The following is a 16,985-nucleotide window of genomic DNA, read 5'->3' on the forward strand; positions in this document are numbered from 1 at the left end:
GAGCTCCCGCAGCAGCAGCACCTGCAGGGGTTAAGGAGCCGAAAGTAAATCTCCCGGATCGTTTTTCTGGAGATCGCTCGCAGTTCTTTTGTTCAAGGAGAGCTGCAAGCTATACTTCCGGCTTTAGGCCTCAGTCTTCTGGGTCGGAGATTCAGCGTGTGGGCATAGTGATTTCCTTGCTACAAGGGGACCCACAGGTCTGGGCATATGGGTTGCAGCCTGACTGTCCGTCGCTTAAAAGTGTTGATGCTTTTTTTACGGCACTGGGCATGTTGTATGATGACCCTGACAAGACGGCTTCAGCCGAGGCTCAGATTTCGATCCTTAAGCAAGGGCGAAGGCCAGTTGAGGTTTACTGTACGGAGTTTCGGAGGTTGGCCCATGATACCCAGTGGAATGACCCCAGCCCTGAGACACCAGTACCGAAGAGGTCTTTCTAACCAGATAAAGGACCAACTGGTACAATATTCCCTTGCCTGATAGCTTGGATCAGCTCATGCAGTTATCCATCCGGGTGGATAGACGGCTGAGAGAGCGTAGGCTTGAAAGGGAGACTGAGATTTCCTTCCTTCCAAGGGAACCTCAGACTCTGAGGAATTTTCTGAGGAGCCTATGCAGATTGGGGCTACCCGCCTCTCCTCGCGTGAGAAGACGCGGAGGAGACAGCAGGGGTTGTGTTTGTACTGTGGGAATAAAGGTCATGTGGTAGTATCATGCCCAGAAAAGCCAGAAAACTTCAGGGCCTGAGGGTGATGGGAAATATCCTGTCAGGCCAGAAGTCAGAATTTCCCAAGAAGACTTTTATCATTCCGGTGACCTTGAAGATCCTCGGTCAAACTGTCAAGACTAAGGCCTTTGTGGACAGTGGGGCCGACGGGGTTTTTATGGACCGCCAATTCGCCCTGAAACACTCTGTTCCCTTAGTACCCTTGGCATCGGAAATTGAGATTTGTGGGTTAAACGGGGAACCATTATCCCAAGGTAAAATTACCTCTTGCACTAGCCAGATTTCTTTGTTTATTGGAGCCACACACTCTGAAAAATTGTCCTTTTATGTGACTGTCTGTACTTTTGCCCCATTGGTGTTGGGGTTACCCTGGTTAAGGGCCCACAATCCTCAATTTGACTGGGTCTCTGGGGAGATTCTTAGTTGGGGTACTTGATTGTTTCAGGAGTTGCTTGAGCCTTCCAAGTCAGGCTCTCGCAGCTAAGTTTGCCAGGATTGCCAGGGTGTTATGCAGATTTTGCAGACGTGTTCTCCAAAAAAGTTGCAGAGGTACTACCTCCCCAATCGCCCCTATGACTGTGCCCATTGATTTGTTGCCAAATGCTAAGCTTCCCAAGAGCAGGTTGTACTCCCTGTCACGTCCTGAGACTCAGGCTATGGCAGAGTACATTCAGGAGAACTTGGCTAAGGGATTTATCAGACCTTCACAGTCTCCAGTTGGGTCGGGGTTCTTCTTTGTGGGTAAAAAGGACGGTTCGTTGCGACCCTGCATCGACTTCAGGGAATTGAACCGTATCACGATTAAAAACTCATACCCACTGCCTCTCATTTCGGTCTTGTTTGACCAGCTTCGTACTGCCACCATTTTTTCTAAGATTGACCTACGCGGTGCGTACAATCTAATCCGAATAAGAGAGGGGGATGAATGGAAGACTGCCTTTAATACCCACTCAGGGCATTATGAATATTTGGTGATGCCTTTTGGGCTCTGTAATGCCCCGGCAGTCTTCCAGGATTTCATGAATGATGTGCTCAGGGAATATTTGGATAGATTCTTAGTTGTATACTTAGATGACATCCTAATCTTCTCCCATTCCCTGGAGGAACATCGGAAGCATGTACGCTTAGTCCTCCAGAAACTCAGAGACCACCGGCTTGGGGCGAAGCTGGAGAAGTGCGAATTTGAAGTTCAGCAAATCGCATTTCTAGGATATATTATCTCCCCAGAAGGTTTCCAAATGGAGGGTTCCAAGGTACAGGCAGTCCTGGATTGGGTGCAGCCCACTAGTTTGAAGGCGCTTCAGCGTTTCCTGGGCTTTGCGAATTTTTATAGACGATTTATCGCTGGATTTTCGTCTATAGTGGCGCCCTTGGAGGCACTCACTAAGAAAGGGGCGGATGTTGCTCACTGGTCTTGTGAGGCTAAAGCGGCTTTTGCCCGTCTCAAAAGGGCATTTGTTTCGGCCAAGGTGCTGCGACACCCAGATCCAGAGCGTCCTTTTGTGGTGGAGGTGGATGCCTCTGAGATGGGTATTGGGGCAGTGCTTTCTCAGATGGGAGTGTCTGATAATCGCCTTCATCCCTGTGCTTACTTTTCCCGTAAATTTTCGCCTGCCGAGATGAATTATGACGTGGGTAACCGGGAATTGTTGGCTATTAAGGATGCACTCGAGGAGTGGAGACACTGGCTTGAGGGGGCTAAGTTTGTGGTCTCAATTCTCACTGACCATAAGAATCTGGCATATTTAGAGTCAGCGAAGCGTCTCAATGCCAGGCAGGCACGATGGGCTTTGTTTTTTGCTCGCTTTAATTTTTTGATAACATATCGCCCTGGGTCAAAAAACATCAAGGCTGATGCGCTCTCGCGGAGTTTTGCTCCAATCCAGGAGACCACCGAGGAGCCGTTGCCCATTGTTTCCCCATCATGTATTAAAGTGGGCATTACCCAGGACCTCTTATCATTAGTCCTTAGAGCACAGGAGCAGGCTCCTCCAGACCTTCCGGTAGGTCTTTTGTTTGTGCCTCCTAGGTTAAGACAGCGAGTGTTCCTGGAATTCCATGCCAAGAAGTCGGCAGGTCACCCGGGTATTGCCAGAACTCGGGAGTTGCTATCTAGGGCGGTGTGGTGGCCCTCGGTGGCTAAGGATGTGGATCAGTGGGTTCGGGCATGTGACATCTGTGCCCGAAATAAGACTCCTAGAGGGGTTCCTGTTGGCCCATTACATCCACTCTCTATTCCATCTAAGCCATGGACCCACATTTCAATGGATTTTGTGGTGGACTTGCCCAAATCCTCGGGGATGACAGCCATCTGGGTTGTCGTTGACAGGTTTTCGAAGATGGCGCACTTCGTTCCACTGGTTGGGCTGCCATCAGCAAGACGCCTGTCTGAATTATTTATGCTGCATGTTGTGCGTCTCCACGGGTTGCCACTTGATGTGGTCTCTGACCGCGGATCCCAGTTTGTGGCCAAATTCTGGAGGGCATTTTGTTCCGATCTCCAGATTTCTGTCAGCTTGTCGTCAGGCTACCATCCGCAGTCTAATGGGCAGACTGAAAGGGTGAACCAGTCCTTGGAGCAGTTCCTCAGGTGTTATGTCTCCAAGTGTCAGACTGACTGGGTTGCTCATCTGTCCATGGCGGAGTTTGCCTATAACAACGCGGCTCACTCTGCTACAGGGATCTCTCCCTTCCTTTGTGTGTATGGGCATCATCCTAAGGCCAATTCTTTTGACCCCCTGGACTCCACGCCTGGTGGTTCCTCTGTGGTTTCGGTCCTTAGAGGTATTTGGCGGAAAGTGAAGAAAGCCCTTGTGTCTGTGTCATTAGTGACCAAAAGGGTTTTTGATAAGCGGAAAAGACCCTGCAGCTTCAAATTAGGAGACTTCGTCTGGTTGTCTACCAAGAATTTGAAGTTGAGACAGCCATCTCATAAGTTAGGCCCCCGGTTCATCGGCCCTTATAAGATCACCAGGGTTATCAATCCGGTGGCATTTCAGTTAGATCTGCCCCGTTCTTTGGGTATCAATAAAACATTTCATTGTTCCCTTTTAAAACGGGCGATTAGTAATCCTTCTTCCAGTGGAAGACCTTCCCCTCTTCTGATACGTGGCCAGAGGGAGGTTTGTTGTTGAAAGGATTCTTGACTCCAAGGTGGTTCGGGGTCGGCTGTCATTTTTGGTGCACTGGAAGGGGTATGGCCCGGAGGAGCGGTCGTGGGTGCGCAGTTGTGATCTTCATGCCCCCAGACTGATACGCTCTTTCTTCTCGCAGCTCCCCGATAAACCCGGTGGTAGGGGTTCTTTGACCCCTCGTCAGAGGGGGGGTACTGTTAGGGTCTCCTGCCCTGTGCTGCCACGTCGTCATGGCAACCGGGAGACAAGTGCTAGTGGAGTAACCTGAGCGCAGCTGATACTCCGGTTCGGGTCTTTTGCTGTGCAGTGGTTATAGGCTCTGTGCACGACAGGGGATCCGGTGCTGGTTTTTGTGCTCACAGTCTGTGAGGTCTGAGGTGGGGCGTGGACAGCACCTGCTTTATAAGGCCTCTTTTCAGAGTAAGCAGATGCTGCTGAATCTTTGTTGGTTAGTCAGTTCATGAAAGTTAGCCAGTACTGTGTAGCTTTGTATTTGTTTGTTGCTTACTGCAAATAGGCCTGGGGATTTGGTATTACACTCTGCCAATCCAGACCTAGCAGTAAGACTGGAGTCAGTCGTTTAGCTTGCGGGTTCTGTTACTACTCTGTGAACTTAGCAAGTTTGCGGCTGCATTCTAAGACTTGCCTGTCTAATCCTGTCTCACTGTGCTAGGTGTCAGGGGTCAGTTTAGTTGGCAGTAAGCTAAAACCTGTGCACTGCAAGTGAGAATTAAGATTGTGGAGACTCTCCTTGTGTCTATCATTCCATCTCTGACCAAGGAGTTTACTGCCACACCCGTTGGTAACCCTTTAGGGTTTTGCTGTTGCCCTTAGCAACAGCATTTCGGGTTCTTTACGTATTAAAACACAACATCTTGCTTTTTCTATCTGAGCAGTTCTAATACAAGGGAGATACCCAGTTCCTTAGCCTCTGGGCTTCTCTGTTCACTTTGTGTGTATTTTGTTACCCTATCACCTTCTGTGTACGTTATGTCATATTCCCCAGTTTGTCTGTGAGTCCATTTGTTTTGCATAACAGTTCAAACACCAGTACATTCCTGCAGACACTGGAGTGCATAACAGTTCTGACACCAGTACTTTCTTGCAGGCACTGGTGTGCATAACACAGACCTTGTCACCTTAAATGTTAATAATGTAATTTCATATTGACTAATTATTCATAATAGATAACCAAACAGTAAATCACCCTACTTTTATCCAGGCGAATGACATTCAGTTTCCAGAAATACTTTTCGAATTCATCATTAAATAAAATGTGACAAAATGATGTGTTTTTATGCACTAATGGCATTATTTGTATTATGTGAAACTTATGATTTCATTATATTTATAATATGTAAGTATGTAACTCATTTGTAATTTTAATGTATGATTTTAAATATGTACCATGCATTATATGCACTCCTCCCAACTGTCCCGATTTTCACGGGACAGTCCCGTTTTTTTGGACTGTCCTGCTTTCCCACCCGAGGGCTGCAGTATAGTATCAGTATATTGTAGAGTTCTATATTCAATCAAAACTATTTATATAGCATGTTAAACATAAAGAAGAACAATGCTGTACTGACGTTACAGGTTTGGAACATGCTTTTTGCAGTCAGACTTTTTATTTACCATTCAGGGGAATACCTACTGTATGCGTGTATACAATATACAGTATTTGCATTTTGTAGAAATTACAGTATGTGAAAAGAGCTGAGATGATAACTTGAATTCTGAATTATGCCATGTGAGATTACTGTGTTGTCCAAAATAATAGCACCTGTTTTGTACAAAAAACTGCAGGGGAGATTTATTAACAATCGTGTTTGGTCGATTCGGCATTTTTCAGTGATAAAGCTAAAAAAATTTAAATCGGGAATTTTCTAGTAATCAATTTATATGGCTATCACTTGTCAAACACAACTTTGCAGAACAGTTCGTGGCAAATCACAAAATGTCAACATGGAAAAGGTAGAAAGTAGAAAAGGTTGACAGGTACAAAGGTCGACAGGGTCAAAAGGTCAACATGAAAATGGTCAACACAAAAATGGTTGATACAAGTTTCTGATGTCTTGTTGTATATTTCACCATATCTGACTCAAATTAGTGGAAATGTGTACCCTTGCAGGCTTGCTTTACTCCGGCAAGGTGCCACGCTACAATTGCCACAGGTTAGTATTCCCAATCGTAGTCCATGTGGATGGTAAATGATGAAACAGTTAAAATTAATGGAAAAAAACTTGTGTCGACCATCTGTGTGTCATGTCTACCTTTTGCACTTGTGGACCTTTGGACCCTGTCAACATTAAGCATTGTCTACCAATACCAGACAACCTTTGTCCCTGCTGACCTTTTGCACACCGACCATTTGGGATCAACCCATTGACTGTTTATCTTTTTACTGTAGATCTACAGTATCAATCGGATACCAAAAATTCTACATTACTTGCCCATGCCACTTCTAAAGGCCAAACACATCAGCATACTGTACACAATGGGGGTAATTCAGAGTTGATCGTAGCAGCAAATTTGTTAGCAGTTGGGAAAAACCATGTGCACTCCGGGGGGGGGGGGGGGGGGGGGGTAGGGGAGAGGGGGGGTGGGCGCAGATATAACATGTGCAGAGAAAGTTAGATTTGGGTATGGTGAGTTCAAACTGAAATCTATATTGCAGTGTAAAAATAAAGAAGTCAGTATTTACCCTGAACGGAAACAAAATAACCCACCCAAATCTAACTCTCTGTGCAAATATTATATCTGCCACACCTGCAGTGAACATGGGCCCTCATTCCGAGTTGTTCGCTCGCAAGCTGCTTTTAGCAGCTTTGCACACGCTAAGCCGCCGCCTACTGGGAGTGAATCTTAGCTTATCAAAATTGCGAACGAAAGATTAGCAAAATAGCAAATAGACACCTCTTAGCAGTTTCTGAGTAGCTTCACACTTACTCGGCATCTGCGATCAGTTCAGTGCTTGTCGTTCCTGGTTTGACGTCACAAACACACCCAGCATTCGCCCAGACACTCCTCCGTTTCTCCAGCCATTCCCGCGTTTTTCCCAGAAACGTAGCGTTTTTTCGCACACACCCATAAAACGGCCTGTTTCCGCCCAGAAACACCCACTTCCTATCAATCACATTACGATCACCAGAATGAAGAAAAAACCTTGTAATGCCGTGAGTAAAATACCTAACTGCATAGCAAATTTACTTGGCGCAGTCGCACTGCGGACATTGCGCATGCGCATTAGCGACTATTCGCTCCGTTGCGAGAAAAAAATAACGAGCGAACAACTCAGAATGACCCCCATGGTTTTGTCCAACTGCTAACAAATGGCCCCCAATGTTTTTGCTGTGAAGCATAAGAAACAACCACACACTTAGGGTGCCTCTGTTTGTTCTGCATTCAATTTACGTGGTAATTTATGCAAACATTAAACACGTCACTTTGAAGTGAAGTATGTCACTATATTTACCACACACGCCCTTTACTGATATGTCAGTGTATTACAACATTTTTCACATAAAAAGTAAACAAAATCAAGTTTCCCTTCTTTTAATCTTCATTATGTTTTAAATTAACTAATTGCATGAGAACAGGTTTTTAAGTGTAATTTAAAAGCTATGAAACAAAGAACAGGTTGTTAACTTGTTTTATTATATCAACACCACCAAATAATGTTGTTAGTGGCTTTTTGTTAAAGTGGTGTAGCACACACAAAAGAAAATGACTGAAATAGGACACAAACACAAATAACAAAAAATGCTTTTTTCAGCATCCAAATAAAAAAATAAAAATCTTTACAGCATAGAAATACAACTGTACAACACAAAATGAATTACTTTTGGGAATGTCTCCTTTGAGGTAGCTGACTAGAGGAGGGTATAGAGTGGCCTAGACATGCACCACCACCACCTCTGGTACAGACCACCTGCCTGGGTTGCGTTGATGCAGATAAGGTGCTAAACTGGTGAGACCGTCACTAAGTTGGCACATTCAGTAACTGCTTGAAGAGTGTTTATGGTGGAACCGGTTATAGGGTAGGGTTTCAGAATTGCAATGGAGTATTATGTGAAGACAAAAATACTAGAGATGAGCGGGTTCGGTTCCTCGGAAACCGAACCCCCCCGAACTTCACCCATTGTACACGGGTCCGAGGCATACTCGGATTCTCCCGTATGGCTCGGTAAACCCGAGCGCGCCCGAACGTCATCATCCCGCTGTCGGATTCTCGCGAGATTCGGATTCTATATAAGGTGCCGCGCGTCGCCGCCATTTTTCACTCGTGCATTGGAAATGATAGTGAGAGGACGTGGCTGGCGTCCTCTCACTTAGTTTCAGGGGGCTGCATATCTTTATTCTGGGGACCAGCAGTATTATAGGAGGAGTACAGTGCAGAGTTTTGCTGACCAGTGACCACCAGTATTATACGTTGTCTGCCTGAAAAACGCTCCATATCTGTGCTCAGTGTGCTGCATATATCTGTGCTCACACTGCTTTATTGTGGGGACTGGGGACCAGCAGTATTATATAGGAGGAGTACAGTGCAGAGTTTTGCTGACCAGTGACCACCAGTATTATACGTTGTCTGCCTGAAAAACGCTCCATATCTGTGCTCAGTGTGCTGCATATATCTGTGCTCACACTGCTTTATTGTGGGTACTGGGGACCACCAGTATATTATATAGGAGGAGTACAGTGCAGAGTTTTGCTGACCAGTGACCACCAGTATTATACGTTGTCTGCCTGAAAAACGCTCCATATCTGTGCTCAGTGAGCTGCATATATCTGTGCTCACACTGCTTTATTGTGGGTACTGGGGACCACCAGTATATTATATAGGAGGAGTACAGTGCATAGTTTTGCTGACCAGTGACCACCAGTATTATACGTTCTCTGCCTGAAAAACGCTCCATATCTGTGCTGCATTGTAGTATATAGTAGGAGTACAGTGCATAATTTTTCTGACCACCAGTATATAATATATAGGAATACGGTACAGAAGGCCACTGCTCTACCTACCTCTGTGTCGTAAAGTATACTATCCATCCATACCTGTGGTGCATTTAAGTTTTGCACAGTTTGTTGACCACCAGTATATAATATAAAGCAGTACGGTACAGTAGGCCACTGCTCTACCTACCTCTGTGTCGTCAAGTATACTATCCATCCATACCTGTGGTGCATTTCAGTTGTGCGCAGTATATATAGTAGTAGGCCATTGCTATTGATACTGGCATATAATTCCACACATTAAAAAATGGAGAACAAAAATGTGGAGGGTAAAATAGGGAAAGATCAAGATCCACTTCCACCTCGTCCTTTAGCTGCTGCCACTAGTCATGGCCGAGACGATGAAATGCCATCAACGTCGTCTGCCAAGGCCGATGCCCAATGTCATAGTAGAGAGCATGTAAAATCCAAAACACAAAAGTTCAGTAAAATGACCCAAAAATCAAAATTAAAAGCGTCTGAGGAGAAGCAAAAACTTGCCAATATGCCATTTACGACACGGAGTGGCAAGGAACGGCTGAGGCCCTGGCCTATGTTCATAGCTAGTGGTTCAGCTTCACATGAGGATGGAAGCACTCATCCTCTCGCTAGAAAACTGCAGTGCCACTCCTAGATGGGCCAGGTGTTTGTGTCGGCCACTTGGGTCACTTAGCTTAGTCACACAGCTACCTCATTGCGCCTCTTTTTTTCTTTGCATCATGTGCTGTTTGGGGACTATTTTTTTGAAGTGCCATCCTGCCTGACACTGCAGTGCCACTCCTAGATGGGCCAGGTATTTGTGTCGGCCACTTGTGTCGCTTAGCTTAGCCATCCAGCGACCTCGTTGCACCTCTTTTTTTCTTTGCATCATGTGCTGTTTGGGGACTATTTTTTTGAAGTGCTATCCTGTCTGAAACTGCAGTGCCACTCCTAGATGGGCCAGGTGTTTGTGTCGGCCACTTGTGTCGCTTAGCTTAGTCACACAGCCACCTTGGTGCGCCTCTTTTTGTCTTTGCATCATGTGCTGTTTGGGGACAATTTTTTGGAAGTGCCATCCTGCCTGACACTGCAGTGCCACTCCTAGATGGGCCAGGTGTTTGTGTCGGCCACTTGGGTCACTTAGCTTAGTCACACAGCGACATTGGTGCGCCTCTTTTTTTCTTTGCATCATGTGCTGTTTGGGGACAATTTTTTTGAAGTGCCATCCTGCCTGACACTGCAGTGCCACTCCTAGATGGGCCAGGTGTTTGTGTCGGCAACTTGGGTCACTTAGCTTAGTCACACAGCGACATTGGTGCGCCTCTTTTTTTCTTTGCATCATGTGCTGTTTGGGGACAATTTTTTTGAAGTGCCATCCTGTCTGACACTGCAGTGCCACTCCTAGATGGGCCAGGTGTTTGTGTCGGCAACTTGTGTCGCTTAGCTTAGTCACACAGCGACCTTGGTGTGCCTCTTTTTTTCTTTGCATCATGTGCTGTTTGTGGACTTTTTTTTTGAAGTGCCATCCTGTCTGACACTGCAGTGCCACTCCTAGATGGGCCAGGTGTTTGTGTCGGCCACTTGGGTCGCTTAGCTTAGTCACACAGCTACCTCATTGCGCCTCTTTTTTTCTTTGCATCATGTGCTGTTTGGGGACAATTTTTTTGAAGTGCCATCCTGTCTGACACTGCAGTGCCACTCCTAGATGGGCCAGGTGTTTGTGTCGGCAACTTGTGTCGCTTAGCTTAGTCACACAGCGACCTTGGTGTGCCTCTTTTTTTCTTTGCATCATGTGCTGTTTGTGGACTTTTTTTTTGAAGTGCCATCCTGCCTGACACTGCAGTGCCACTCCTAGGTGGACCAGGTGTTTGTGTCGGCCACTTGTGTCGCTTAGCTTAGCCATCCAGTGACCTGGTGTACCTCTTTTTTTCTTTGCATCATGTGCTGTTTGGGGACTATTTTTTTGAAGCGCCATCCTGTCTGACACTGCAGTGCCACACCTAGATGGGCCAGGTGTTTGTGTCGGCCACTTGGGTCGCTTAGCTTAGTCATCCAGCGACCTCGGTGCAAATTTTAGGACTAAAAATAATATTGTGAGGTGTGAGGTGTTCAGAATAGACTGAAAATGAGTGGAAATTATGGTTATTGAGGTTAATAATACTATGGGATCAAAATGACCCCCAAATTCAATGATTTAAGCTGTTTTTGAGGGGTTTTTGTAAAAAAAACACCCGAATCCAAAACACACCCGAATCCGACAAAAAATGTTCAGGGAGGTTTTGCCAAAACGCGTCCGAATCCAAAACACGGCCGCGGAACCGAATCCAAAACCAAAACACAAAACACGAAAAATTTCCGGTGCACATCACATAAAAATACACACATTACAAGAGGGGTGTCAAACTCGCGGGCTGCATGCGTCCCCTACTACTTTATTTTGCCGTCCATGGGCACGGGCCTTATTTTGCAGCCCATTGGCAGGTCGGGATGGGGCAGAACTGCCTCCCTGGCATTTATGGTGACATTGCCCCACTGCCTGCACCACCCACCGGCACCCATGCACTGCTGTCCTGACCACCAGAGCCCTTAAAGCTGCAGCACTTACAGCCAGAGCCTTCAACACTGAAGCAGCATGCCCATCAAGGATCATCCTGCTAATGTAAGTCTCTGGGGCATGCTGCACAGGGAGATGGGGGTGTAATGCGGGCATTATGTGTAAATGGCACTATGCTGGGGGACATTATGTGTAACTGGAACTATACTGGGGACATTGTGTGTAACTGGCACTATACTGGGGGACATTATGTGTAATTGGTACTATACTGGGGGCATTACTTGTTTCTGCTACTATACTGGGGGCATTATGTGTAACCAGCACTATAGTGGGGGCATAAAAATATTCTGAACTGCAGAATAATCCATTATCCAAAATGCTTCTGGGACCAAGCATTTTGGATAAGGGATACTCGACCTGTATATATATACTCTTTCTTTTTCTTGTGACCCACACAAGACTTAGACTTTGATAATTCGGCCAGTTGGGATTTTAAGTTTGACATGCCTGCACTACAACATATAAAAATTAAGTAGAAATGCAATGTACTTAGCTACAGATTTTTAATCAACGTAGGTTTTTTTCAAATACAACAATCAGTAATTATATGAGCTTTCCCATCTAGTGAGGCTAGAATAACATTCAATGTTCTTGTCGCTTTTGCAGACAGCGAATGGTCCAAAGAAGAAGTGTGCTGGGCAACGCCCTACTATAGTATTTATACCCTAGCAGTTACAGGTAAAGTATAGGATGCCTTAAAATAGACACTGGATTGGTTACCCAAGTTAACAAGTAACACATGTATGCCACATATGCAGCAGCTCATAGTGCAACCAGCCCCCTCCTCAGGAATGTTGTCCTGGACTAGATAGTGCAATCACACTAAAAAAATACCCCAATAAAAACATAAGACACACACCTTGAAAGTAAAACTTTAATGCATACATCCACACCTCCATATACACATACTTACCTATGTTCACATGAGGGTCGGTCCTCTTCTCCACGTAGAATCCATGGTGTACCTGTTGAAAAAATTATACTCACAAAATCCAGTGTAGAAGGCTCCTCTTGTAATCCATTTGTAATCCAGGTTCTTGGCAAAATAAAAAAACGGACACCCGACCTCGCACTGAAAGGGGCCCCATGTTTTCACATGGGACCCCTTTCCCCGAATGCCAGAAACCCCCTCTGACTTATGTCTAAGAGGGTTCCATCAGCCAATCAGGGAGCGCCACATTGTGGCACCCTCCTGATTGGCTGTGTGCTCCTGTACTGTATGACAGGCAGCACACGGCAGTGTTACAATGTAGCGCCTATGCTCTCCATTATAACCAATGGTGGGAACTTTGTGGTCAGCGGTGAGGTTACTTTCGGACAACCGCTGACCACAAAGTTCCCACCATTGGTTACAATGGAGCGCATAGGCGCTACATTGTAACACTGCCGGGTGCTGCCTGTCATACACTACAGGAGCACACAGCCAATCAGGAGGGTGCCACAATGTGGTGCTCCCTGATTGGCTGATGGAACCCTCTTAGACATAAGTCAGAGGGGGTTTCTGGCATTCGGGGAAAGGGGTCCCATGTGAAAACATGGGGCCCCTTTCAGTGCGAGGTCGGGTGTCCGTTTTTTTTTTATTTTGCCAAGTACCTGGATTACAAATGGATTACAAGAGGAGCCTTCTACACTGGATTTTGTGAGTATAATTTTTTCAACAGGTACACCATGGATTCTACATGGAGAAGAGGACTGACCCTCGTGTGAACATAGGTAAGTATGTGTATATGGAGGTGTGGATGTATGCATTAAAGTTTTACTTTCAAGGTGTGTGTCTTATGTTTTTATTGTTTTATTTTTATTTTTTAGTAGTAGTACTACAGGTACCAGCGGGCCCGGTTTTCCTCCGCATGCTGGTACTTGTGGTTTTCCAAGTACCAGCTTGCGGGGGAGGCTTGCTGGGACTTGTAGTACTGCTACTAAAAACAATATTCATTTTTTAACAAAACGGCTATCAGCCTCCCATCCGCAGCCCTTGGATGGGGGGGACAGCCTCGGGCTTCACCCCTGGTCCTTGGGTGGCTGGAGGGGGGGACACCCCTTGTTTAAAGGGGTTCCCACTCCTCCAGGGTACCCCGGCCAGGGGTGACTAGTTGGTTATGTAATGCCAGGGCCGCCGGGACCTATATAAAAGTGTCCCCCGGCTGTGGCATTATGTATCTGGCTAGTGGAACCCGGTGCTGGTTTCAGAAATACGGGGGACCCCTACGCTTTTTGTCCCCCGTATTTTTGGAACCAGGGCCAGGCGCAGAGCCCGGTGCTGGTTGTTTAAATATGGGGGAACCCCTATCATTTTTTTACCCATATTTTTGCAACCAGGGCCGGCTCAAAGAGCCCGAGGCTGGTTTTGCTTAGGAGGGGGGACCCCACGCATTTTTTTTTAAAGAAAATAACACTTTCCCATCCCCTTCCCACTGATATACATGCACGGATCTCATGGATCCGTGCATGCCTATCCAAACACGGGATTAAAAAGCAGGTCTGGTTTTTTTAGCACTTTTTCACGAATTGTATTTCAGCACGGCAGTGTTTGGCTATTGTCGGCAGTATTTGTGATTTGCACTTTTTAGTAAATTACCGATTTCTACCAAATTGCAGGCGTATTTGACCGATGGTGTATTGATTCGTAATTTTTTCCTAGGACTTCCAAAATATTACGAATGCCCTCATCACTGCCGAGATTTTTGCTTAGTGAATTCCCGACATGACACTTTGAAGAAAAAACGGCATCTCGGTCAAAATCGGGACCTTAGTAAATATACCCCTGTGTCGTATTCCTATTACAAACCACCCTTGCTTTTTAAAGGGATTGCTCCAAACTCCTTACTGGGTATCATTTCACATCTTGCATTGCATTACTACACTTTTCCATAATCAACAATATAAACTTAAAGATAAGGTAGGTTTCAAGTATCAAAAACAGAACAGATTCTATCATATACAGTATAATATGCCTGCTACCCACCCTTTGATTCTTAAGAACCAATTGGAAGGATTTAGCCAGAAAAAATAGGAATATGGACACTGGCAAACTGTTTTCTTAAATCCGTTTATTTTCTCATCAGTAATATCTTCTGAATTGGACACATTAGTCAGATAAGTACAGCATTTTACCCCATATAGGGGTATATGCAATTGCGGTCGAATTCCCGAAATTGTCGAAAAACTGGCCTTTTTCGCCCAAAAATTTTTTTCGACAATGCAATTCAGTACTTTCCGTCAAAAAAACGGACTTTCAAAATTCGACTTTTTAAAATTCGACATTTGTCAAATTCGTCTTTTCTGCAATGGTACGAATGCGGCAATTCGACAAAAGTATATTCAATTGAAGTTTTGAAATTCGACAACAGTGCTTTTAGACAGTAAATTCGTAATTTTCAATCCGCCACACTTTGGTGGGTGAATCTAATAAAAAAAAAATTAAAACATGTTTTTTTTGGTGTTTTTTTTATTGGTAATAGCATATCTATTTATATTAGAAGGGATTAGGTACTTGGTTTGTCTTTTTGGGAGGCACAAGTATTATTTATATATATATTTTTTTAATAAATGGAATGGTAAAATCCTGAAAAAAAAATGGCGTGGGGTCCCCCCTCCAAAGCATAACCAGCCTCGGGCTCTTTGAGCCGGTCCTGGTTCTAAAAATCCGCGGGAAAAATGGACAGGGGATCCCCCGTATTTTTAAAACCAGCACCGGGCTCTGCGCCTGGTGCTGGTGCAAAAAATACGGGGGACAAAAAGAGTAGGGGTCCCCCGTATTTTTTACAACAGCATCGGGCTCCACTAGCTGGACAGATAATGCCACAGCCGGGGGTCACTTTTATACAGCGCCCTGCGGCCGTGGCTTTAAATATCCAACTAGTCACCCCTGGCCGGGGTACCCTGGGGGAGTGGGGTCCCCTTCAATCAAGGGGGCCCCCCCAGCCACCCAAGGGCCAGGGGTGAAGCCCGAGGCTGTCCCCCCCATCCAAGGGCTGCGGATGGGGGGCTGATAGCCTTGAGAAAATGACAAGAATATTGTTTTTTCCTGTAGTACTACAAGTCCCAGCAAGCCACCCCCGCAAGCTGGTACTTCCAGATATAAATCCTCGTACTTGGCAAAGCAAATAAATGAACACCCGTACCAGTGGACTGAAAGGGGTCCCATGTTTACACATGGAACCCCTTTCCCCGAATGCAGAGACCCCCCCCGTGACTGCTGTCACAGAAAGGTCTCTTAAGCCAATCAGCGAGCGCAACGTCCTGGCACTCTGCTGATTGGCTGCACGTCTGAGCTGTCAGACAGCGCATCGCAAAGCCTCTCCATTATACTCAATGGTGGGAACTTTGCGTCAGCGATGAGGTCACCCGCGGTCAGCGGCTGACCGCGGGTAACCACACCGCTGACGGCAAAGTTCCCACCATTGAAAGTAATGGAGAGGCTTTGCGATGCGACTGTCTGAGGTCACACGCGCATACAGCCAATCAGGTGAGTGCAACGAAGTTGCGCTTCCTGATTGGCTGAAGGGACCTGTGTGACAGGAGTCACGTGGGGTCCCGGCATTCGGGGAAAGGGGTTCCATGTGAAAACATGGGACCCCTTTCAGTCCGCTGGTACGGGTGTTCGTTTATTTGTTTTGCCAAGTACGAGGATTTATATCTGGACACTGGATTGAGGTGAGTATAATTTTATTCACAGGTACCCCGGATCGTCGGATCAGGAGACGTGGAAGTCGGTGGGTCAACATAGGTAAGTATGTGTGTGTCGGCAGGTGTGCAATAAAGTTTTACTCTCAAGGTGTGTGTCTCCTGTTTTTATTTGGGTATTTTTTTCCAGTAGTACTACAGGTACCAGCGGGCCTGTTTTTCTCCCGCATGCTGGTACTTGTGGTTCTCCAAGTACCAGCTTGCGGGGGAGGCTTGCTGGGACTTGTAGTACTACAGGAAAAAACAATATTCTTGTCATTTTCTCAAGGCTATCAGCCCCCCATCCGCAGCCCTTGGATGGGGGGGACAGCCTCGGGCTTCACCCCTGGCCCTTTAGTGGCTGGGGGGGCCCTTGATTGAAGGGGTCCCCACTCCCCTAGGGTACCCCGGCCAGGGGTGACTAGTTGGATATTTAATGCCACGGCCGCAGGGCGCTGTATAAAAGTGACCCCCGGCTGTGGCATTATCTGTCCAGCTAGTGGAGCTCGATGCTGGTGTAAAAAATACGGGGGACCCCTACTCTTTTTGTCCCCCGTATTTTTTGCGCCAGCACCAGGCGCAGAGCCCGGTGCTGGTTTTAAAAATACGGGGGATCCCCTGTCCATTTTTCCCCCGGATTTTTAAAACCAGGACCAGCTCGAAGAGCCCGCGGCTGGTTATGCTTTAGAGGGGGGACCCCACGCCATTTTTTCCTGTGCTTTTTCCCGTTTTTACCCGTTTTTAAAAAATCAGAACAAAATCCGTCAAATCGGCCGTATTTCGTCAGCGGGACTATCGAATCCGTTTTTTATTGCATATGGTCAATTTCGGCACCCACTTGCCGAAATTAGACTGTCGAGTTGTGTCGAATTAA

General features: G+C 46.2%; 1 long non-coding RNA gene across 2 annotated transcripts in view; it reads left to right on the forward strand.

Annotated features, from left to right (window-relative positions):
• Positions 1–16,985, forward strand: part of LOC134929183 (uncharacterized) — a 197,044-nt gene that overhangs the window by 35,834 nt on the left and 144,225 nt on the right. The window contains exon 2 of one of the 2 annotated variants that reach the window (XR_010178356.1): positions 12,053–12,124. The exons of the other annotated variant lie outside the window; for it this stretch is intronic. This is a non-coding gene — a long non-coding RNA (uncharacterized LOC134929183). The remainder of the gene's footprint in view (positions 1–12,052; positions 12,125–16,985) is intronic. 2 annotated transcript variants of the gene reach the window in all.

Source organism: Pseudophryne corroboree, chromosome 5 (assembly GCF_028390025.1).
Source record: "Pseudophryne corroboree isolate aPseCor3 chromosome 5, aPseCor3.hap2, whole genome shotgun sequence".
Lineage (NCBI taxonomy): Eukaryota > Metazoa > Chordata > Amphibia > Anura > Myobatrachidae > Pseudophryne > Pseudophryne corroboree.